The sequence below is a fragment of the Prionailurus bengalensis genome, chromosome B1, assembly GCF_016509475.1.
Source record: "Prionailurus bengalensis isolate Pbe53 chromosome B1, Fcat_Pben_1.1_paternal_pri, whole genome shotgun sequence".
Lineage (NCBI taxonomy): Eukaryota > Metazoa > Chordata > Mammalia > Carnivora > Felidae > Prionailurus > Prionailurus bengalensis.
The window spans coordinates 164,517,468-164,541,851 of NC_057344.1; the positions used below are offsets into that span (position 1 = coordinate 164,517,468).

General features: G+C 44.4%; 1 non-coding gene across 1 annotated transcript; it reads left to right on the forward strand.

The window, feature by feature from the left end:
• The first annotated feature begins 1,871 nt into the window (after positions 1-1,871).
• LOC122479237 lies at positions 1,872-1,976 on the forward strand. The gene has a single exon (XR_006296301.1). It is a non-coding gene; the product is annotated as a U6 spliceosomal RNA (small nuclear RNA).
• Positions 1,977-24,384: the final 22,408 nt, after the last annotated feature.

A 24,384-nucleotide genomic window follows, 5' to 3' on the forward strand; every position in this document is an offset into this window, starting at 1 on the left:
TAGCTTTAGTTGCCACCCTGCCCCTGGGCAGGGCACCGGTGTGCAGGGTCCAACCTGGTTCTGCATCCTGGTGAACAGCTGTCCTGATTCTCAGCCCAGGTTGATAGAAGAAGAGATGGCACAAATGGACAAGGAGCCAAAAGTCAAAAAAGGCTCTCAAAGCATAAGCCCTCAAAGCTTTGCAAGAAAAATGAAGAAGGGCTGTGGAGTTAGGATTTCAGGCAACCTCACACAATCTTACAAGTCAATCTGGCTATATACATGTCAGGTTCTGTGTGCTCTCTCCGTGGTTTATCTCATCTTGCCAAACTGTATATAATTCAGGGGATAAAAATCTCAGGACTGCCTCGTCTATCACTGTTCACCTTCCTAACAACTGGATAAAAGAAACTAATCAAAATGAACTAATGAGGTGTGTGGCCTGCCTTGGACTGTTTCTGGAATCCCCCTCTCCCTGCCACAGCTGGATCTTAGCCCCTCTCTGCCAGGCAGCAGCCTGAGCTCCAAGGGGCCCATGTGTAGACGATCATGTCCAGGGACCCCACCAGCTGCATCTGCACACTCCACACTTTGTTCAAAGCAGAACCATATGGCAGGTCTAGGTAAGGGTCCCCTGAAAGAAAAACAAAATGTGTAGGCAAAGAAAATAAATACAGAGGAGAAAGAGACAAAAGCAGCAAGAAGAGGAATGGGGATTTGCAGCTGCTGGTGGGAAAATGTGGGCATCTGGCTGAAGAGCTGCCTCAAATGCAGATGGAGAAGACCCCCCGCTAACCAGATCGGCCTCTGCATCTGAGGTCGAATCAAGGGTGTTTCCTTGGGCTGTGAATTTGTGCCACGTCTTGTGGTCAGACTTAGACAACAACTCTCTGCCTTTACTGTTAAGCACCCAGGTGCATGGGGAGAAGGAAAGGAGAGTGGCCTTGAGTGGAAGGATGTGGTGGAGGGTGGCTGGAACCCTGGGAAGGTAAGTTTCACTCAAAAGGTGGATGAATCATGGCTGTGAGGCTGGAAGAGGAGAGGGAAAGATGATTCAAGCCACAGATCACAAGAGGGAATACTCTGTGCTGTACTTTGGTGAGTGAGCTGAGCCCTTTACTGACGTTCCTTCAGATGCACATTGGGAGCAATCTCAGGGACTATTTCAACGATAGCAGGAACATAAATGTTGCAGCAGCTGGACAATGAGAAGAACATTTAGGAGTTGGGGCTTAAGGGTGTTAGAAGAGCAATCAATCAAGTGTGGATTGAGGGTGTAGGCAAGCAAGGTAAGAGGAAATATAAAATGAGATTCTCGACTGTTCACTGGGTATTCTGCTTTCCCACTCACTCCAGTCATGAGGATCTATGGGAGCTCCCAATCATGGTGGCCTGTGGTGTTCAAAGTGTTCTCAGATGAGGCTGCTTTCAGCTGCAGCTTAGGAGGAAATTCTACCTTCCACTGTGGAAACAATAGAAATATTTATAAACTCTCAGAATAATAAGACTGTTGGTAGGGCCATTCCAGGGTGATTAATTCAATGGCTAAAAGACTTCATCAAGGACCCAGGCTCTTTCCATCCTTCAGCTTGGCCAGCATCAGCATGAAGGCTTTGACCTCAGCCTGGCTCCCCACCTGGTGACAAGATGGCCTCCAGATTTCTAGCAGCCATATCCATACAAGACACGATCCGGAAACAAAAAGATCATGTCTTCCATGCTTCTTTTTAAGTGTAGGGAAATCTCTCCCAGAAGATTCCCAGCAGATTTCATCTCACATCCTGTCGTCCAAGTTGTATCACATGTTCTGGTCTAAAACAGCCATATCATGGTAATGATTAGCTTAGACCAGGGGTCAGAATGTTTTTTACCTAGTTAAAAAAAAAAAATCAGTTCACTTTGGCAGCATATATACTAAAATTGGAACAATCCAGAGGATACTGGCATGGGCCCTGAGCAAGGATGACACACAAATCTGTGAAGTATTCCACATTTAAAAAAAAAAAAAAAGCAAAAGAAGAATAATATTTCATGACATGTAAAAAGAACATGAAATTCAAATTTTCATGTCCATAAATAAAGTTTTATTGGAACACAGCCACACTGCCATTCATTTACATGTTGTCTATGGCTGTCTGAGCAGAGTCAGAGGTAAAAATGCACAAAGCAGATTGAGAGTCGGCCAGTCTGACCAATTCTGTGGCCTGTAGGTGAGTCAGGAGACATCCAAAGTCGTGTGAATCCCCTGACAGTTGATAAACAGGGGTCTGGCATGATGCCATTTGTGGATAGTATTATTATTACTTGGCCAGATTCTGATGCAGCTTTGTTTACGCATCTGGAATGTGTAGCAACATTCTGAATTCTCTTTTACTACATGTATGCTAGTAACCCTCCTTAGGAAAGTACTCAGTAGAGTTGAGATCATTTTTAGTGTCTTTCCAAAATTATACATCAGACACTAAGTCAGAGTGACCAGGCTCTGCCCAGTATTACTGAACTGAACAAATCAGGGAAGCTCCCACACTCCATAATTCCCTAAGTCAGCCTTTTTGACACATTGAAAGATGAGGCAGGGAAATGGCTGGTCTCCTGGTAATTATCACCACCTGTTCTCCAAGTGGCTCTCCCCAAATAGAATAGTCTCCCCAGAGGGCAGAGAAGGAGGGAGGGAGGGAGAGAGCCGGACCTATGTATTCAGCAGTTCTGCCCAGTGAGAGTCGCTTTGGGAGACCTCTCTGCAAGGACACAGTCTCTGTTTTGGAAACTGGACTGGAGCTTGGCAAAACTGGGAAAAGGCCAACATTTGTCTTTGAGGCCTCCTGTCTCCGGTTAGTGGTTTCTTCTAAACCATCTTCCCCAACCTTCTACCTTTCTCGGGCTCTTGGAAGTGGCCCAGTGCAATTTTGCTGTCAAGATCTCATTCTTGTAAGCCTGCACAAAATACCTCATCGTGGACATGACTGGGAGCATGCCGACAGCCTCTGTTTAGCCTTCCTGTGCCCAGCTGCGGTCCACTCAAGGGACTCCTCCACGCTATGGCAGTCTGAACTTTGGAAAACGTCATTGTGAGCCTGTAACCCCCTCCCACCTGGATTCACATCCTTCAAGGATCTTACACTGCCTATGAATAAAGTTCAAGTGCCTTGGATTGATGTAGACCAGTGGTTATTAAGTGTGGCCCCTGATCAGGAGCAGCATCACCTGGGCCTCCATCCCAGCCCTACTGAAATAGGGGTCTGGCCTTGGGGTCTGGAAATCTTTGTGTTAAGCTCTCCGGGCAGTTCTGCTGTAATGCCAAGTTTGAGAACCCACAGACGCAGACTCGTTGCTTACCATTCACTATGTATCCTGTGTTTTCGTCCAGAGATGGCAAAGAGATTCCACCAAGTCTGTCAAGTCTCTCCAAGTCTATAGTGGCCACCTGGCATGCTGTTGGAAGATGATGAAGCCTCAGTCTCAGCTTCTCAGGCAGGAGACCTACTCCATGGTTGATGAGTGACGTCTACATGTGTGAGGGATGGGGTAGGCAGGCACATGTCAGGCACTCCCCAGTTCCCGCTCTAGCCACAGGCTTTCAACTCCCACATGTCATCAAGGCTTGGTGTGGAACCATTTGGTGGAGATTCCAGCCATTCTGGCAGAAAGATGGGTATTTCAAAAGATGACACCCTAGGGGCACCTGGGGGGCTCAGTTGGTTGAGCATCGGACTCTTGATTTCAGCTCAAAGTTGGGATCTCATGGCAGTGGGATCAAGCCCTACATCGGGCTCTGTGCCAGTGTGCAGCCCGCTTTGGAGTCCGTCTGCCCCTCCCTGCTTGTGCCCTCTCTCTCTCTCTCTCTCTCTCAAAATAAGCAAATAAACGTTAAAAAAAAAAATAGGGTTAATTTAGTCCTAAAGAATCGATCCCTAACAAGGAATTGGGGGGACCAAGGTGGGATTTTGAGAGGAGGGGATCTCTGCACGGGAGCTGCGCTATACCTTTTTCTTTGTGTGCTTAGCTGGAACTGATTAGGGGCAGGGAGAAGAGCTTAGCCACAGGGCAGAAAGGAGACACCCCTTGTGAGGCAAGCCAGCCTGTCATCTGTTGCTGGAGATGGATACTGTGGCAAGGCTCCTGCTCGGGATCCCCAAGTCCTAAGGGGGGATTTAAGTGCGATACTTAATTTTTCCTCCACGAGAGAGACGGAGGGCAAGAAGGCCAGACGGGGAGGAGCGAGAGGGGCTGTAGGAGCCAGCGCAGCTGGAAGAGATTAAGCCCAGCCCAGAAGGCAGCAGACAGGTAATAGTCTGGAACTGGTAGAGCCCCAGAAAGAAACCTTTGCCCTAGAAGTGTTTGGCAAGCCCTCCCCCTCCTCCACCATCTTGACTCCCCGTCTGCTATGCTGTGGAGGTTTCCACAGTGAAAAATGAAAACTGTCTAGCGAGTTCTTTGGCATTCTAGCAGTGGCGGCCATTTCTGTCCAATTCCCTTATGCAAAGAGCAAGATGCTCCCTCCAGACCTCCCTGAATTAAAAATAACAGAGTTTAGGGGCGCCTGGGTGGCGCAGTCGGTTAAGCGTCCGACTTCAGCCAGGTCACGATCTCACGGTCCGTGAGTTCGAGCCCCGCGTCGGGCTCTGGGCTGATGGCTCAGAGCCTGGAGCCTGTTTCCGATCTTGTCTCCCTCTCTCTCTGCCCCTCCCCTGTTCATGCTCTGTCTCTCTCTGTCCCAAAAATAAATAAACGTTGAAAAAAAAAATTTAAAAAAAAAAAAAAAAAAAAAAAAAAAAAAAAAATAACAGAGTTTAGAATTTCCTGTGGACTCTCTTAATTCCCTGAAGTCTTTAAGTTTCTTGCTTGGGACATTTCAGCTGCACTTTCCTTCAGATGACTCTTCAAGGTGTGCTTGGTCCCTTTGCTTTGTCTCCTGACTTCCTCCCTCACCTACCTTTGTCCCCGGTCCAGGCCAAGCAGGGCCACTGTCAGGGCAAGGAGGGCCCTCTCTTCCCTCCAGTTTGGGAGGTTTCTTCCCACTGCTGGAAAACTCTGAAGTTCGTCTTTCCTCCTGGACATTATACATCTAACTCATATTTTACTTTTTCAAGGAAATTTACTTACCAAAAACAGAGCCCTATGTCTCTCTTTGTTATGGGGGAAAAGTGCCATGGGACTTCTTTATACTGATCCATACGTGAAATATTGCAACAAATCCTGGAATAATTCCCCTGTTGTAATACGTCAAGGAGGAAAGCCAACAAGAAGGCGTTTGTGTTTCATCTTAGATATTTCACGCATGCAGCTCCAGGAAAAAAGAACAAACTAAAATGCAGAGGCATTGTTAGGAACTCTGTTCAATGCACTGTTTCCCCTGAATTGAGCATGCTTTGCAGGAATGCAATCTGCACACCATTATCCCTAATTTTCTAAGTCCTTGCTAAGTTATATCAGACCTGCCACCCTGGCTGTTAAATGTCAGTTAAGACCTAATTAATTTAACTGCTCTGACAAGTTTAACTTAGTTCCCACAGAGACTGTAATTTGCCTTTTCCCAACTGATAGTGCTACAGGCATATTTTAAAATAACTCTTATTGTTTTAAAAGACTGTAGCCAAGTAGTATATGTTCATCGTAGAAGTCAGAAAATAAAAATCGAAACAAGATTTAAAAACCAAATCATTTTGTCGTACAGTGATAAACACTATAAATATCTTATAAATCCTTTTCCTTTTTTGGCATCTGTAATGAAAGGTAATATTTCAAAAACTATTAATGAGCATTCTTCTTGCATTTTCATGTTCACGAGTCAAAATAGGATTTTGCAGACAGCCTGAAAGCCAGGTTTGGTTCAGAGAGGGAGAGTTTTTTTTTTTTTAATTAAGATATAATTGATACATAATGTTATACTAGTTCCAGGCGTACAACATAATTATTCAATATTTGCATATATTGGCAAATGACCATCACAGTAAGTCTAGTTAACGTCTGTCACCTCCATAGTTACAAATGTTTTTTTCTTGTGAGGAGAACTCTTAAGAGCTACTCTCTTACCAACTTTCAAATATGCAATACAGTAGTATTAGGTATAGTCACCATGCTGTGCATTATGCCCCCAGGACTTATTTATTTTATCACTGGAATGGGGGAGGGGGAATCTGAAGTCCACATACATGTGCTTATAAATTATGGAGAGAGTCAGGGAGAAAGAGGTTGGACTTGTGGAACTCAGTCTCCCTGCTCCAAGACAGAGGGATATGTCAAGTAGGATGAGAGGAACTCCCAGAATAGAGGACTTTAGCTTAAGTAATATATTCTAGTCACTTAGTGTAAGACCGGATGTGGCCTTCCCTGACTGTGATCAGTTCCTCTCAGCTGCTGTTGGAACACTGCTGCTTTCATCCAGCGGCTCAACTCAACTCTAGGGTCATTAGAAGGAAAAAAGTTCTTTCCTAGAATAATCTAAGGTGAGTTTCCAGGCTGGTGGTCAGCTCTTCATTCAGGGACTCAGAGTAGTTGTCCTGCCACCAAGCCTAGCACGCTGTCATCAACTGTACGTGACTGCCACTGGGGGACTGCCATGTCTAGGTTTCATTTGCTAGGAAGGGAAAAGAGAGCATAGAGGAGATACACCCCAGGTCATAAGACTCTGGCCCAAAAGCGACAGACATCACCTCTACTCATATTTCATTGGCCAGAACTTGGGTCACCCGACCGAATCTAACCACAAGGAATGCTGGGAAATTAGTGTAGCAAAGCAGCCATGTTTGCCCAGGTACAATTCTATTATCACAGAACAGAGGGAAGACAGCTTTTGGTTGCTGCTAGCGAGTCTTTTCCATACCTTGTATTATATATAGGGCCCTGAAGTTCCCGTGTGCACTTTGAAGGCAACAATTTGAGAGCCACGGTTTACCATCAGGCACCATGAAGAGCCTTCACAGCTGAGGCTAAGGCTGAATCACCTACACGCACAGAGGTCTACAGAATCAGTGAGAGATGAAATGAGGCTAGCCCCAAAAGGCCACACCATTATTCCTGGCCAGGCTGAGAGAAACTAGACCATAGTTTATACCAGAGGCCAACGTCAACTGCAAAGCCCAGCCAGATGGGCAGCAACAAGACTGACAAAGAACACCCCAAAATCCAGAGGGGCTGGAGGCCATGTCATAGCTCTGAAGACCCATCACTCCAGTGCCTTAAATCCACAGTAAGCATCCTTCATACTCTGATTGCCATCTGAGGGACAAGAAGTAGATGATGAAGTCCTGAAAAACTGAGTATATAGACCCATAAAGGACTACCTGGACAGATGGCCCACAGAACAGAAGAGCTGATCAAATTGGATGAAATTCATTCAACCCCCATTTCTACGCAGCAGAGTAGAGAGCTTATGAGAAAATCCAGATCAAGTCGTGAGTTAAAAAAGAAACTACTATTTCTTTTCCTGCACATCTGAGTGTGGTCTGAGCGAATAAATTTTACACACCAAAACTTACATATAATGTTGTCTTGGAAACGCCGGAGCTAGGATTGGAAGATGGAAGCTGATGATGTCAGCTGCTTCCCACCCCCACCCCGGAGCTTTGCTGTGCAGACCAAAAATCACTTAGCAGCCACAGAATACTTACCTGGACGTTGGGAGTCCCAGGAGAGGGCCCTTGAGCTACGTAGAAGTGAAGTGCAGACATAGTGGGTAGACAGGGTGGGGACAGGATCAGAGTTGACATTTGATTTGAGGGAGAGACTCCAGGGCATCAGAAGTAAAGAAGGCCCCAGTGCTTGGACTGAGCTCAGCAGCAGGGCCTGGGGGTCAGACGGAGAAGGGGTCCGGGTGCAGTAGGAGACCAGGTCTGAACTGACTACCATCCATTCTCTCCCAAGCCACAGTGGGTCCCGCAAAGGAGGGGGATGGGCTAAGGGGTACACAAAATCCAGGGGAAATGCACTGAATTCCCAATTTCTTCAAAACAGTGAAAAAATCCCCAAAATCTGAGCAAAAAAAAAAAAAGTTTTTTCCAAGTTGGACACATCTAAACTAAGCTGAAGCCCTTTATGGGTTTCTATTTATCCCACTTAGTATAAATATTCTTACATTTCACTGCAGACCTAATAATAACCCCAGACCAGGGGTGTTATGTAATATATAGTGTTTTCACCATGCTGCCTTTCTCAAATCTGAGACATTGTGAATTTGAAACACATCTGGCCAAGAGCTCATTACCAAGGCATTCATAACGTATATTTCAGAATTGTCCTTGCCACCACGCAATGCCCGGTCTTAACTGGGCAAAATCTTCTTTGTTGTTCTGGCACTAGATTTCCTCTAATACTTAAAGCGTCTCATCTGACAAAGATACAACTGACATTTATTTTCTTCGTCTGGTTTTTAATGCTGATTTTATGGATAAATGAAAATTCAGCCAACTTTTTATTTCTAGTTTATGAGGAAGTAGGAAATGCCATAATATTTTCCCCCATTTTTATTTACTTTCTTCCGTGTGTTTTTCTTAGATTGTATGAAGCAGTAATGTAATCGTACAGTGGGTCAATGGCTAGTTATGCAACACTAAATATTTGGGCATGCACTTTGGAACTGTATACTCAGGATAGAGATCATGAGGAAAAGGAGATTAAGACTGAGTGTCCACTATGTAGCACAATGTGTCCTATACCATTTCACATAATCCTTATTGCATTTATCGTTTAATCTATTTAATGGAATCCCCATGGAATGATAAAACAGCCATGTTACCATTACCATGTAATGTGATCCTCACGAAAAGTTTGTAAAGTAAAACTTCCCATGTGTACAGTTGAGCAAGATAAAGCTCAGAGAGGTTGAATCATTTGCCCAAGATCGCACAGCCAGTAAGTAGCAGAGCCAGGTTTCCCTTCTCAGGAAACAGTTCCATCTAGGACCTGAATGTTCCCAATAAAACCCCTTCCTGCTTACCCACCACAGATACCAGTCCTCTGTTTTACCATAAATCCATTACCCATATCCTTGTCTGTGCTCTTTTTAATGGAAAGAAATACTCCCCAAAGCACTTCTTCATGCCCTACTCATCGTTTAGAGAATGAGATAGAATGGTCATCCAAGTTCTCAGATAAATCTTGGTTGGTCCCTTCTTCTACTGTCTCTGCACCCCAGACTCAAGAGAAGTGGGAAGCAATGGGGAGTTAGCTTAACCTGTCAGTTTCCCAAACCAGGGCATGCTGGACACCCCACCTCCTCCTTCTCCACTCAGCCTTGCAGGGTTGTAGACAAAGAGATTTGTCCCCCGACAATTAGACCCTAGAGAGATGTGAGGGGAGGGAGCATACTGACCTAAGAAAAACATCTAAAGATTCCTTTATTTAAAAAAAAATTTTTTTTAATTTTTTTTTCAACGTTTATTTATTTTTGGGACAGAGAGAGACAGAGCATGAACGGGGGAGGGGCAGAGAGAGAGGGAGCCACAGAATCGGAAACAGGCTCCAGGCTCTGAGCCATCAGCCCAGAGCCCGACACGGGGCTCGAACTCACGGACCGCGAGATCGTGACCTGGCTGAAGTCGGATGCTTAACCGACTGCGCCACCCAGGCGCCCCCCCAAAAAATTTTTTTTAATGTTTGTTTATTTTTGAGAGACAGAGAACAAGCAGGGGAGGGGCAGAGAGAGAGGGAGACACAGAATCCGACGCAGGCTCCAGGCTCTGAGCTGTCGGCGCGGAGCCTGACACGGGGCTCGAGCCCACAAACTGTGAGATCGTGACCTGAGCCGAAGTCGGACACTCAACCGACGGAGCCACCGAGGCGCCCCAGGGTTCCTTTAAATATACAGTCCTTTTAGTATACAGGGCAATAAAGTATATAAGTAATTGTTTTTAAAATCGATATTCTATAAGCATATTTCTATAATAGTCTATAAGCCTATTTAAAATCAATACTCTAGGGGCGCCTGGGTGGCGCAGTCGGTTAAGCCTCCGACCTCCGCCAGGTCACGATCTCGCGGTGCGTGAGTTCGAGCCCCGCGTCAGGCTCTGGGCTGATGGCTCAGAGCCTGGAGCCTGCTTCCGATTCTGTGTCTCCCTCTCTCTCTGCCCCTCCCCCGTTCATGCTGTCTCTGTCTTAAAAATAAATAAACGTTGAAAAAAAGATTAAAAAAAAATAAAATAAAATCAATACTCTATAAGCATACTTTAAAATTCCATTTCTGTTTTATTAACTTCTAATTACATTAGTATATTATAATCAACTAAGTGTTGGTAGCTGTATTCTCGTACGTCCATAATAAATAGATGCCTGATACTGATGACTGCTTAAGGAAATAGCTCTCCATCAGACATCATACAATTCTATGCCGTATTATGAAGATGACTTTTGTCATTCTCTTCCGTTATCGTCATCCCACCTCACTTCTCATATCCTTTTTGCTCAGTGAATTCTTCTGCCAAATGAATTCTTTTCCCCATTCTTTTGCTAAATGGAATCATTTTGTTCAGTGCTTTATAGAAATTGATGAATTTCAAAGACAGAAGAAAATGGGCTTTTTTTATTTGCCTTCCAACAGAGGGTGCAGAATAGACCAGGAGAAATCAAAATCTTTAAAACTACGTGAACACTCATCGGAATGGTAATCCCATGGGAACCGGACCCCATCCGGCTCAACTTGGAGGAAATAATAGGACGTAGGCGGAGCAAACTCTAACCTTGCCTCCACCACCAGGCAGGGCAGGGCCTCAAGGAAAGCTCTCCACCCCGCTGGCCTGGAGGCCTGGAGACTAACCTTTTAGAAGGTGAAGGCCCCCTCTGAGAAAGAAGGCTGCTCCCTGGCACCCTAAGAACTATAGCTTGAGGCTCTGCAGGCACACTTTCTTGCTCCAGAAGGCAGTGAGAGTCTCTTAGGACAGTGTGCAGCTGCAGGAGCTCATAAAGCCAGGGCCATGACTTCATCTCTGGCCTGCGAGCTGACTATTACACAGACCAGGAGCCACCCACTGGTGGTAAATCAGGGGGAACAGGACAGACTGGAAAGGACTGAAGAGTCTGTTTGCATGCATTAAACACTGCACCCTACCAAGAATGGAGTAATTTTGCTGTAAGTTAACAATATCTTGACTAAGCATGGTGGGGGACTGACAAGTGTGCAGGCACCCGACCCAGGTTTCCTTTAACAGATGCCCAGGATTCCTCATCTGACTTCTAAATGGCTGGCCAAGCTCCATATAATAGGGCATTTATCCTAGCTTTAAGTTGGTTTTGGTCTTTCCCTAATGTTGACGGGGTGTGTGTGTATGTGTTGAATGGCAACTATTTCAGTAGGGGCATATAATAATCTGTGCTGAGGGCTCGTTCTGCAAATGGTATTGGCTGTGGTGTTGTTGACTTTGAATAGCTAGGCATTTAAGGTCACGGTCTCCTCATATGGTCACGTGGTTTTCTATAGCTCATGTAAATAGCTTTCCGTATTATTTAGGACAATACATTGAGTTACTCATTTTGGGGCATTATGCTAGGTACATATGTATTTGAATTCTAATTCTTTGTATTGAATCATATTTCATAAACACTAGGGCCATCCGTTATTTAAAGGATGCTTTGGGGGCGCCTGGGTGGCTCAGTCGGTTGAGCGTCTGACTTCGGCTCAGGTCACGATCTCACGGTCTGTGGGTTTGAGCCCCGCGTCGGGCTCTGGGCTGATGGCTTGGAGCCTGGAGCCTGCTTCCGATTCTGTGTCTCCCTCTCTCTCTGCCCCTTCCCCATTCATGCTCTGTCTCTCTCTGTCTCAAAAATAAATAAACGTTTAAAAAAAAATAAAAATAAAGGATTCTTTGTGAATCCTTTTGTTTGGTGGGCCTGGGGGAATAAATACATTCCTCAGATGAAAGAAATCTTCTATTATAATAGTAATCGTATTATTCATACAAATCAGAACTCATCAATGTTATATATGAAGTCCTTCAATTTAAAAAAATAACATATTTTTCTTATCACCTATTAAAGATACACTCTAGGTGGTAACATTTTTAAAAAACAAAGGTAGCAGAGGACAGCTCTCAAAGCATCGAGGTAATAAGTAATGGCAATGTTTTCTCATTTGTTTCTCAAAGTATCTTCATGACATTGTGAAGTCCCTGACACATCCTGGGGACTACAAGTTGACCATCTTCGCCCTTCTGTAGGTATTTCCGGTTAGCAAGTCATTTAAAGCAAAGGTTCCAAACTTAGGTTGCCCACCCCAAGCCAGTTCTGAGTCACCCTGTGGTTAATCTGCTGCCCCACGCCTGACCTTCAGGACTGGTGAGATGTCACCAGGGTTATCTCCTTCCCAAGTCTAGGATTAAATGGGGCTTTTAGAGTAGAAGTCAGAATTCTCCAACATGTCAGACCGCAAATCCTCAGAGGGCAGCTGTGAGAGGAGGGGAGGAGTATTTATCTAAGAAGCATCATAACCAACATGAGAATGAACGTCAGTGGTAGTTAGCAATCTGTGCTGCATATACACTACTCTCACAAGTAAGAAAACTGAGGCCCAGAGAGGTTAGGTGCTTAGTTCCAACGGCCAAAATATTTAAACACCAATTGGAGCCAAAAGGCACGCTTTCCTTTCCACCGATCAACATGTGATGGTTCCACAAGCAGTAACTGAGTGCCCTTCATGAACCAAGCACATCAGGTGCCACCAAGAGGTGAACAGAGTCCCAGCTTTTGAAAGGTTTTGCAGTCCGGTGGGGTGGACGGCTGGGGGCCAGGTGATAATAAGCATTGCCATGTCCCACTGTTGCTGCTTCTCTTACGACGGCCTTCTTCTTTGGTCCAAGTTGAGATTGTTAACTTAGACTTGGACCAACTCCATCTTTCCATCCTATCTGGTTACCAAGGGACCATTACCCCAAAATGTGCCACCTTTTATTTCACAGAAGACAAGGGTGACCATTTGAGAGACATAGCTTTGAGTTGACTTTCTAGTGCCGGTGATGAGTTCATGACAACATTGATTCTGTCCATCTTTTGACTAAAGAGTCCTTTTATTTATTTTATTTAATTTTTAGTGTTTGTTTTTGAGAGAGAGGGAGAGAGACACACACAGAGTGTGAGTGCGAGGGGTGGGGACAGAGAGAGAGGGGGAGACACAGAATCTGAAGCAGACTCCAGGCTCCGAGCTGTCAGCACACACACCCCAACGCGGGGTCTGAACTCGTGAACCGCATGATCATGACCCGAGTGGAAGTCGCACGCTTAACCGACTGAGCCACCCGGGCACCCCTACTGAAGATGGCTTTTAAATAGCAGAAACTTGGGGCGCCTGGGTGGCGCAGTCGGTTAAGCGTCCGACTTCAGCCAGGTCACGATCTCACGGTCCGTGAGTTCGAGCCCCGCGTCGGGCTCTGGGCTGATGGCTCAGAGCCTGGAGCCTGTTTCCGATTCTGTGTCTCCCTCTCTCTCTGCCCCCTCCCCCGTTCATGCTCTGTCTCTCTCTGTCCCAAAAATAAATAAATGTTGAAAAAAAAATTTAAAAAAAAAATAATAATAATAAATAGCAGAAACTCCATAAATAATGACACATCAACCCAGCTTGGAGCACAATCTGGACTTCCAAATGGGGAAAAAAACCCACAAGATAACAGCAGAGTAAGGAGAATAAAAATTACAAAAAGGGATTGTATCGTCCTCTGCAGCTGTTTAGTTCATTTTGTTTGATCTAATTCCCCAGTTTGGGTGAGGCCAAAGCTGTGCACACATTTAGCCACATTCCTGCTTCGTCGTGGAGCACCACCCTTGTTTTTCTTTCTCCTTTCATCCTTTTAATTTACGCTTTCCTGCTGTATACTTGATTCCCTATAAGCCTCCTTAAATCCTTTCAGGAACAAGGCAAAATAGAAATTAATCAATAGAGCAAAGAATAGTCTACAATCACGGTCATATTTTTCCATCTTCTCCTCTCTATTCACTGTACTGGCTTCCACCTCCTCTGTTCCCTTGTCACGGCTCTGTCATGAGCCACTGCAGTTTTCCTTATGGCTTTTATCATTCTTCCTCTCTTTGCCAGCTCAGCCCATGGCTCTGGTCGCCACCTTCTCTTCTTCCAGTGGGTTTTCATACCTGGTTCTCCCCTTATCTCTTCGTCTGCTGGTTTGGGGACCCTCTCCTGGTTTCTCTTTCTAATCCCGTTCACTAATTATGGCATCACTTGGAGATTCGGTTCCTGGCATTCCGTGTCCCTCTATCTCAAGGAGAGCGCATTTACTGACTTCAAGGTGACTATAAGCGCCTTGAGGACAAGGACCATCTACTTTTTTTAATACAACAGAAAGCTCTGCACATGCTCAGAGCTCAACACGCATCACTGATTTAACGTGACAACACAGGGCTTCTGGCTGTGGAGGTCTGTAGTGTCCCCCTAGAGAGTTTAGAGGAGTATTTTAAGGGAAAAAAAATCAACTATTTATGGAATATATATAATTATATTGTCCAATGAAGTCCATAGTCTCTTAAACTTATGAAATTAAAATAGTCAAGAATTGGATTGGAATCTTTTATATATAGTGCTAACTTTGGTACATCTTACAGGTGGTGACAAAGAGCCTGTGTCTTATTGGTTTTTTCCTTACACATAGTCTCTAAAACATATTCCTTCACCTCTCCCACTGTGCCACATGCTGCTTGCAGCCCTATCGCCTGTCACCTGGATGACAGCAAGGGACCTCCTACATGGTGGCCCTGCTGCCTTCTACCCTCTCCGTGTTCTCTGCACAGCAGCCACAGAGACGTTTAAAAGCTGCAATCTGGATGTGTGATTCCCATGCTCCATAACCTTCCATGGCTTCCTATTGCTCTGTGGATATATTCCTATCCTTTTGTGTGGACTGCAAGGCCCTGCGTGACCTCAGCAGCCTTTCTCAGTTCCTGGGACACTCCACACTCCTGGCCCCAGTGCCTTTTCATGTGCTTCCTCTCTGCCTGGGATACTCTGAACCTACCCTGAAGGGCTCAGCGTCATCAGACAGACCTGTCCTGACTCCTCAGATTAGTTCAGAAATCCTGATTGTCCATTGTCTCTCCTCACCGTGCTTTTCCTTCATAGGTTTTAGGACACCTGACGTGCAACGGCGTTTTGAGCATTCGTTTGCATAACGTCTGCTTTCCCTCGCTGCACGGGAATCTCTCCCGAGGCGGGCGCGGCACCTCTCTCGTTCGCCACTTTATTCAAAGCAACTAACCTGGCGCATAGGAGGGGCTCCATACATGTTTGTCGAGCATAGGAATTCATACAGATTGTGAAAGAATCAGACCCTGCTGTCTGGTATCCCAATAAGACCCTTGAGTTTAGAACGATGTGTAAGGGCGTTGCTAGAGCTGGACTAAAGAGGAGGGCTGAGTCCTGGGTGTTGTGGTGAAGAAATACTTAAAACAGGCTGAAGGAGCTGATTGGAATGTGAGTTTAATGAGGATGCACATGAACGTTGAGGAGAGTAGCCCAGTTGGGGCTTTTTCTCAGTTGGGGAAAACAAAGACCTATCTGATTTTCTCCACCTGCTAAGCCCTCGCATAAATCCCTGGCCCTATTTGTGTCCTTTTTTTTTTTTTTTTTTTTGCACAGAGTTAGATAAATCTGTGATTATCTTCTAGCGATTCTGCTAGGTTGAGGCCAACACACTAAGCAAGTCACAAGTCATGATTCCTTTTAAAAATAACTACACATTGAATTTCCCCTCACCTTTCCTTGGCTTCTCTTTGGAATTTTGACATATTTCTTAGCATTTCAGGATAAATTAAGAGCTTTGGGAAATGAAAGGCAGCATCTCTGGTTTGAGACATCCAAAAATAACCCATATGAAACTGAGCATCCCTACAATTCTCGACTTGACCGTTCATTTGGAGTCCCAGAGCTAACACCACCGCATCTTTCTTATATTCGGTAACGTCTATTTCATTATTTTTTTTTTCTGCATACATTAACCATAGCAAAGTACCTACGTGAAGTTTTTAAATCTCAGGGTTATTTATTTCATTAAAAAGATGTAGGCTTTTTGGGGCGCCTGGGTGGCGTAGTCGGTTGGGCGTCCGACTTCAGCCAGGTCATGATCTCGCGGTCCGTGAGTTCGAGCCCCGAGTCAGGCTCTGGGCTGATGGCTCGGAGCCCTGGAGCCTGTTTCCGATTCTGTGTCTCCCTCTCTCTCTGCCCCTCCCCCGTTCATGCTCTGTCTCTCTCTGTCCCAAAAATAAATAAAAAACGTTGAAAAAAAAATTAAAAAAAAAAAAGATGTAGGCTTTTTAATTCTGAGAAAGTAAATTTTGGTGGAATCTTGCAGGAACACAGAGTTTGCCCAAAGATACGCATCATCTTTCACTCAAAAAGGATTTACTGACAACTGCCTACAACAGGCAGGGGAGGGGAGATGGGCATTAAGAGACAGAAAAAAGACTCAAACACAGTCCCTGCTCTCAAAACACTTACAATGTACTCTGGGAGGCAAGAAAACTTGACACTTTTATTGTTTAGTGCACTTGGGTGGCTAGGGTAAGCGCCCGACTTTGGCTCAGCTCATGGTCTCTTAGTTCCTGAGTTCAAGCCCCGCATGGAGCCCCGCACAGAGCCCCACATCAGGCTTTGTGCTGACTGTGGAGCTTGCTTGGGATTCTCTCTCTCCCTCTCTCTCTGCCCCTCCCCTACTTGCACTCCCTCCCTCTATGTATCAAAATAATAAAAACAAATAAACAAACAAAAAACTACAGTTCAAGGAAGAAAGTGTTAAGTGTTGTTATAGAGACATGTATGCAATTCTGTGTACCCTACATGTTTTACGTGTTTTTTACGTATGTTTAGATACAGGAAGGCTTCCTCCTAGATAGTGCTCGCTGTCTTGAAAGATTCTGAAAGAAGGTAAGATTTGAAACTGGCCATTAAAGATAAAGGACCTGAATGTGAGACAGGAAACCATCAAAACCTTAGAGGAGAAAGCAGGAAAAGACCTCTCTGACCTCAGCCGTAGCAATCTCTTACTCGACACATCCCCAAAGGCAAGGGAATTAAAAGCAAAAGTGAATTACTGGGACCTGATGAAGATAAAAAGCTTCTGCACAGCAAAGGAAACAACCAACAAAACTAAAAGGCAACCAACGGAATGGGAAAAGATATTCGCAAATGACATATCGGACAAAGGGCTAGTATCCAAAATCTATAAAGAGCTCACCAAACTCCACACCCGAAAAACAAATAACCCAGTGAAGAAATGGGCAGAAAACATGAATAGACACTTCTCTAAAGAAGACATCCGGATGGCCAACAGGCACATGAAAAGATGTTCAGCGTCGCTCCTTATCAGGGAAATACAAATCAAAACCACACTAAGGTATCACCTCACGCCAGTCAGAGTGGCCAAAATGAACAAATCAGGAGACTATAGATGCTGGAGAGGATGTGGAGAAACGGGAACCCTCTTGCACTGTTGGTGGGAATGCAAATTGGTGCAGCCGCTCTGGAAAGCAGTGTGGAGGTTCCTCAGAAAATTAAAAATAGACCTACCCTATGACCCAGCAATAGCACTGCTAGGAATTTATCCAAGGGATACAGGAGCACTGATGCATAGGGCCACTTGTACCCCAATGTTCATAGCAGCACTCTCAACAATAGCCAAATTATGGAAAGAGCCTAAATGTCCATCAACTGATGAATGGATAAAGAAATTGTGGTTTATATACACAATGGAATATTACATGGCAATGAGAAAAAATGAAATATGGCCTTTTGTAGCAACGTGGATGGAACTGGAGAGTGTGATGCTAAGTGAAATAAGCCATACAGAGAAAGACAGATACCATATGGTCTCACTCTTATGTGGATCCTGAGAAACTTAACAGGAACCCATGGGGGAGGGGAAGGAAAAAAAAAAAAAAAGAGGTTAGAATGGGAGAGAGCCAAAGCATAAGAGACTGTTAAAAACTGAGAACAAACTGAGGGTTGATGGGGGGTGGGAGGGAGGAGAGGGTGGGGGATGGGTATTGAGGAGGGCACCTTTTGGGATGAGCACTGGGTGTTGTATGGAAACCAATTTGTCAATAAATTTCAGAAAAAAAAAAAAATTAAAATAAATAAATAAATAAATAAATAAAAAAAAAAAAAAAAAAAAAAAAAAAGAAACTGGCCATTAAAGACGGCAGGTTTTCTTTTCTTTTGCTTATTAATTTATTTTATTTATCATACATAAATATATGTAGATAGTATTGATGAGTGAAAAGGATCAAATGAAAACCTAATATCACTACGTAGAGATACTCACTATTAGCATCCTTTTATCTGCGCCTATTTATGTGTCTATTATGTTGTTTTACGAAACTGGAATCACACACTATACAACACTCGTAACCTGCTTTCCCACTCAACAGTTTATCACAAACCTCTCCCTGTGTCTGCTTGTCAGTGAACGCTTGAACACTTGGGCCCTTTTTTTTTTTTTTAAGTTTATTTATTTTGAGAGAAAGAGAGAGCACGAGCAGGGAAGGGGCAGAAAGAGAGAGAGAGAGAGAGAGAGCACGAGCAGAGGAGGGGCAGAGAGAGAGAGAAAGAATCCCAAGCAGGCTCTGCATTGTTAGCACAGAGCCCGACTTGGGGCTCAAACTCGCCAACCAAGAGATCATGACCTGAGCTAAAACCAAGAGCCGGGCACACTTACCCAGTGCGCCACCCAGGCACCAGGGCACGTGGGCACATGGGCACATTTTTACTGAACAGGGACAGGGAGGGAAATACCTAAATCTGAGCTGCAGGATCTTTGAGCACAAAGGTCTAGGAGAAAGCGCGGGCGACGCAGGCGAAGCCACGCTCTCGGTGACGGCCAGGGAGCTCCTGCTGAGGACTCAGTCCCAACGTGACCATATCTTCCTTGGCATCAGCCAATGCTGGCTGCTCTTCAAAAACACACCAAAGCATGCCATCTCACCATCTGATTAACGCCCTGATCTACACAACCAGCCTGAGTGCCACTGAGGTATTCGGGGAAACACAAGGTCATTAAGAAAAACATTCTCTACTTGGTGAAGCAGCACTGTGGTCACCGTGGGGAGCGTCCTTGCCTTCTGACTCAGTGCCAACTGGAGCAAACGTGGCATGTGGGCGGGTATATTTTTACTGGGGAAAGAGCTGCCAACTGGATGGAAAAGGCCTGCAATTTTCGGAATGTTTATAATCTAGATGGGCGGGCGTGCTCAGGGTGCGGCCCGGTGAGAAGCTTAACATTCCGTTTGAAAACGGACTAACCAAGGGTAAAGGTGCACGGACTGGTGGTTGTTTTTCTCTGAAACGGAATACGTGTCCAAGGGCCCAGCATGAATGTGAGGCTGATTCAGGGTGTCCGAGGCTGAGTCAGAGTGTTTGTCGCTGTGACGGTGTCTCAGAGAAGAAACGTCGGTGGGCCAAAGTGCATGACGATAACGCGATGAATTTTTGGACCTGCTCATGTCCACAAATGGAGACTATTAGCATCTTGAAAATAAGTGGCCTGTGTCCAGGTTGGAGGTGGCAACAACCTGCCCATGGTTTTATTATTCATCCTGCTTATTCTCTCTCATACTCTCTCTCTCTCTCTCTCTCTCTCTCTCTCACACACACACACACACACACCAATTTACCGAGTCGATTACTATGTGCCAGCAACACAGCAAAATCCCTCTAATAACAAAGAAGGGGCTTTCAAATCTGCCTTATTCATGGAACAAACAGAGAACATGGTCCCTGGCCAAGCTTGGTCCGGTTACCCGAAGACCACTGCACAAAGAATCAAGACTGGACTGAACCAAACAGTGGGCGGTGTGTTCGTAGAAGAGGTGCACTGTGACTCCATCCTGAGAGTTTATGAGGTCAGGGTTAGATGTTCCCACGATGAAAGAGCCCTTGGGGAGATCCCTTTGACTGATAAAGTACAGACTTCACGGGCAAAGTCTGTACCCGTCTTAACTGCCCCCCAGAGAGAGGAGGGCTTACCTCAAGACCCTCCTAAGAGTCTGTCCAGTAGTTGCTCCTATGCATGTGTTCTCTGCCTTGTGCTCCCAGAATGTGCCAGAATGCACCCATTCTGCCTCACCTGCAAGGAGTCAATACTGCTCATTGTTTCTCCAAGAGAAGTGTTCGTTCCTTTTCTTTGTTCTCTCCAACCTGCCTCCCACCTTGCTTCCAATTGTGCGCCTCAGGCCCACTTACTAAACTCCTCCTCCCCAGCCTTTGTGAGAGGAACCTTTGTGACCTGTCTTTCCAGTCACACATTTATTAAGTGGGTGCCCAAGAGGTAGTCAAGAGGGCAGGCTCTGAGACGTGAACCGTATGAATCCACGTGGGTACAAACGGTGGCTTTGATAATAATTCACTGTGTGAACTTGAACAAATTATTTCACCTCTTTGTGCCTCAGTTTCCTCATCTAAAAAGGAGGGGAAATAATATTATCTACATCCTAGGGTTATTGTGATTATAAGACATAATCACTGCACCCAGTGAAGCATGAGGGAGGGGAGGGGAGAGGAGAGCCATGGGCATCCTGTACCTCCCAAGAGCTCCTTATGGTCTTCTTTGTGCCCAGAGGCAGGACGCAGATGAACACCCGAGAGGAGGGGTATTATGGGAGTTGCAGATGCCCTTTGGGGTCTCAGGATTTGAGGTATTATTTCAACACCGGCTGCAACACCAACCCCAAAGTTTTGCAGGGTGACATAAACCACCAAATCTTCCACCTTTGTTTTTATGGGGAACTTTGCTAAATGTTTTTCCTGTGCCCTCATGTCTGGACACACCTCTGTTTTGAGTCAGGAAAATGATCTCTCTACTATGACTAAGAGGTCCCAAAACATTATATTTAAAATTTGATCAGTGTATCACGCATTATTCCACAAGCCAGAATGGGGCCAGGGGCCAGAATGGCCTTTTGGGGCTGTTTTATCCCGGAGACGCCAAAGGGAATTTGAGTTAGGTACAGGGCCGCAGGCCCAAATACGTTTTTAATACTCCCCAGAATCTGCAAACCACTAAGTAGTTCATAAAAGTGTTACTGAGAAATTTCAGTCTAATCCAAAATGCAAAACATTATAAAATTGCATGGTGGGTTTGTAACACAGTCTGGCGCAGAGATTATGAGTATTACCTCTGAAGGAGAATTCCTGGGTTCAGATCTTGGCTCCACTATTTAATATCTGTGCGACCTTGAGCCAGTTAGTTGACCTTCGCTATGCTGGTTTCCTTATCTCTCATGTGAGGACAGAGTAGCTGCCTTAAAATCCCATCATCCAAACCATAAGCTTCAGGCTCAATCTTTCTACCTCCTTCTTCACCTTTTATGCAAATCTGCACCAAGTCTTATTAGTTTTACCTCTTAAATTGCTACTGAAGCAGCTACTTCTTCTATATGCGAGTACTTCAGTCCTCACGACCAGCACTCAAGTTCAAACTACCCACATTGCTCATCTGGGCCACTGCCTTTTAGCCAGATGTCCTGCATCCATTCTGGTCCCTCCAAAAATCCATTCTCCAAACTGAAGCCAGAGTACTCTTTTCAAATCTAAGTCACCTCCCTGCTTAAAATATCCAAATGACTTTTCACTGTTATTATTCTTAGAATAAAGTTAACTTCTCTCTCTTTTTCTTTTTTAAGTTTATTTATCTGAGAGGCAGTGCAAGCCGAAAAGGGGCAGAGAAAGAGGAGAGAGAGAGAATACCAAGCAGGCTCCACACAGCCAGCACGGAGCCTGATGTGGGGCTCAAACTCACAAACCACGTGCTTATGTCCTGGGCCAAAGTCCAACGCTAAACCGACGGAGCCACCCAGGCGCCCCTAGAATAAAGTTAACTTCTTGACTTCATAGTTCAGCGTGCAAGATCCTGCACGGCCTGACTCTACCCTCCCTTGCCTGTTTCATCTTGCCCTCCTAATTCACTTAGTCTTTCCTCTTCTGTCCTTCAAGCCTTCTTTCTGTTTTTTATATTCTTCATGATCCCTCTTGCCCCAGGGTCTTTGCACACATTGCCTTGAATGATCTTCTATACCTTCTCAACCTAAACAATGCCTACTTTTCTTTTCTTTTATTAAAATATATAATCTACTTGCCTTCATTTCCATTATTTATTTATTTATTTATTTACTTACTTACTTACTTACTTAAATTGAAGTTAGTTAACCTACAATGTGGGATGGTATGAACCCAGTGATTCATCTCTTACATATAACAACCAATGTTCATCCCAACAAGGGCCCTCCTTAATGCCCATCACCCATTTAGCCCATCCTCCCACCCACCTCCCCTCTAGCAGCCCTCAGTTTGTTTTCTATAGTTAAGAGTCTGTTTCTTGGTTTGCCTCTCTCTCTCTTTTTTCCCCCACTTTGCTCATTTGTTTTGTTTCTTAAAATCCACATATGAGTGAAATCATATGGTATTTATCTTCCTCTGACTGACTTATTTCTCTTAGTATAATACGTTCTAGTTCCATCCACATTGTTGCAAATGACAAGATTTCATTCTTTTTCATCACCGAGTAGTATTCCATTGTATGTATATACCACACCTTCTTTATCCTCTCATCAGTTGATGGAAATTTGGGCTCTTTTCATAATTTGGCTATTTTTGATAGTGCTGCTATAAACAGTGGGGTGCATGTGCCCCTTCAATCAGCATTTTTGTATCTTTTGGATAAATACTTGGTAGTGCAGTTGCTGGGTTATAGGGTTGTGCTATTTTTAATTTTTTGAGGAGCTTCCATACTGTTTTCCAGAAGTGGCCAAACCAGTTTGCCTTCCCACCAACAGTGCAAAAGTGTTTTCCTTTCTCCGCATCCTCACCAACATCGGTTGTCTCGAGTTGTGAATTTCAGCCATTCTGACATGGTATCTCATTGTGGTTAATGCCTACTTTTCATCTCAACTCAAGCATCATTGTTACGGATCTTCCTTGATCTCCCTGATGTGGTTGACTTCCTCTAGTAAAGAATCTCATGACATCAAGTACTTCTCTTGATAGTATTTTATTAATTAAGTTCACTCAACAAATATTTATTGAGCACCTACCGCACGTCAAGTTGGGATACGTCACTGGACAGAACTAAGTGTCTTTTATAGAGCTGCCATTCTAGGATGGGAAACAGACAACAAACAAATCGATATAAATGTCACAGAGTAAGTACTCTAAAAACAAATAAAGCAGGGAAATGGGAACAGACACAGGGAAGGGGGGATCAGATTTGTAGTTTTCCATATGTTGGTGTGATTATTTGGTCAGTATTTGTAGCTTCCACTAGATTATAAGCTCCAGGGCTAAGTTTTCTCACTATTTATGCTCAGCAATAGCACATACACGCGAGATAGTGCCTATCTTATCATAGACACCCAGGAAAAATGACTAATTTTCATTCCAACTAACAGCCATTTGTACAGAGTGGAATGCAACACGGTTGGATTATTTTACGTGAGTAGATACCAATAATTCTTAAGAAGTATTTGAAAATGAATACTTTATGTATTCATGCATGTCTCACTTCAAAACAATTCAGTTTTCTAAATCCCGATGTTTGAATGTAGCAGAGTTTTCTCGGGAAATTTCAGGTATTTAATCCTTTAAGTTCCCTTTGTTCTTAGAGGAAAAACAAATCATGAAAACATCCTGCACGTTCTTAATTTTTATGCTGGTAAATGATTTTTCAGGTTGAAAGTCAAAAAAAGCAATTAATTAGTGAATTCTGCTGTGACCAAATAAGCCAGGGAAAACGTGGACCTTACTTTTGGAAGGAACATCCCTCTCCTGAAAGACTGGACATGGGCTCTAAAGCCCATATGCTTTAGCTTGAGCTTTTTAGCTATTTCCAGGGAGCAAAAATAGCTACAGTTTCAAGAGATTTGTTTTTCTTTTCGGTAGAGACAGTCAGCAGTTTGGAAAAACAGAGGGTTCGCCTACTAAGCATTTCTGGTAACACAGAGCTTGTCTCTGCAATTGCTGCTTTATATCTCAATTAGAAGGAAAGCTAAAAAAAAAAATGAAAATGAGGCAATGATAATAGGATAGTGAGAAAAATGAATGTAAACAGGATGTTTTGAAGTGATATTTAATTTTACAAGTGCTAAGTCTGTGTGCAATAAATATTCTAAATCATTTTGGGAGTTTATATAATGTTTTCTCTTCATTTTCACATGTTTTACTAAAGAAACTTCTGAAAGAATGATTTGGGGGGCAGCTGAGTGGCTCAGTTGGTTAAGTTTCCAACTCTTGGTTTCGGCTCAGGTCACGGTCTCTCGGGACATGAGATCGAGCCCTGCATCAGGGCTGTCAGTGTGGATGGAGCCCTGTTTGGGATTCTCTCTCTCTCTCTCTCTCTCTGCCCCTCCCCCTGCTCACTCGCATGCACACACACTCTCACTCTCTCTCTCTCAAAATAAATAAACATTTTTAAAAAAGAATGATTTTGTAGGAAT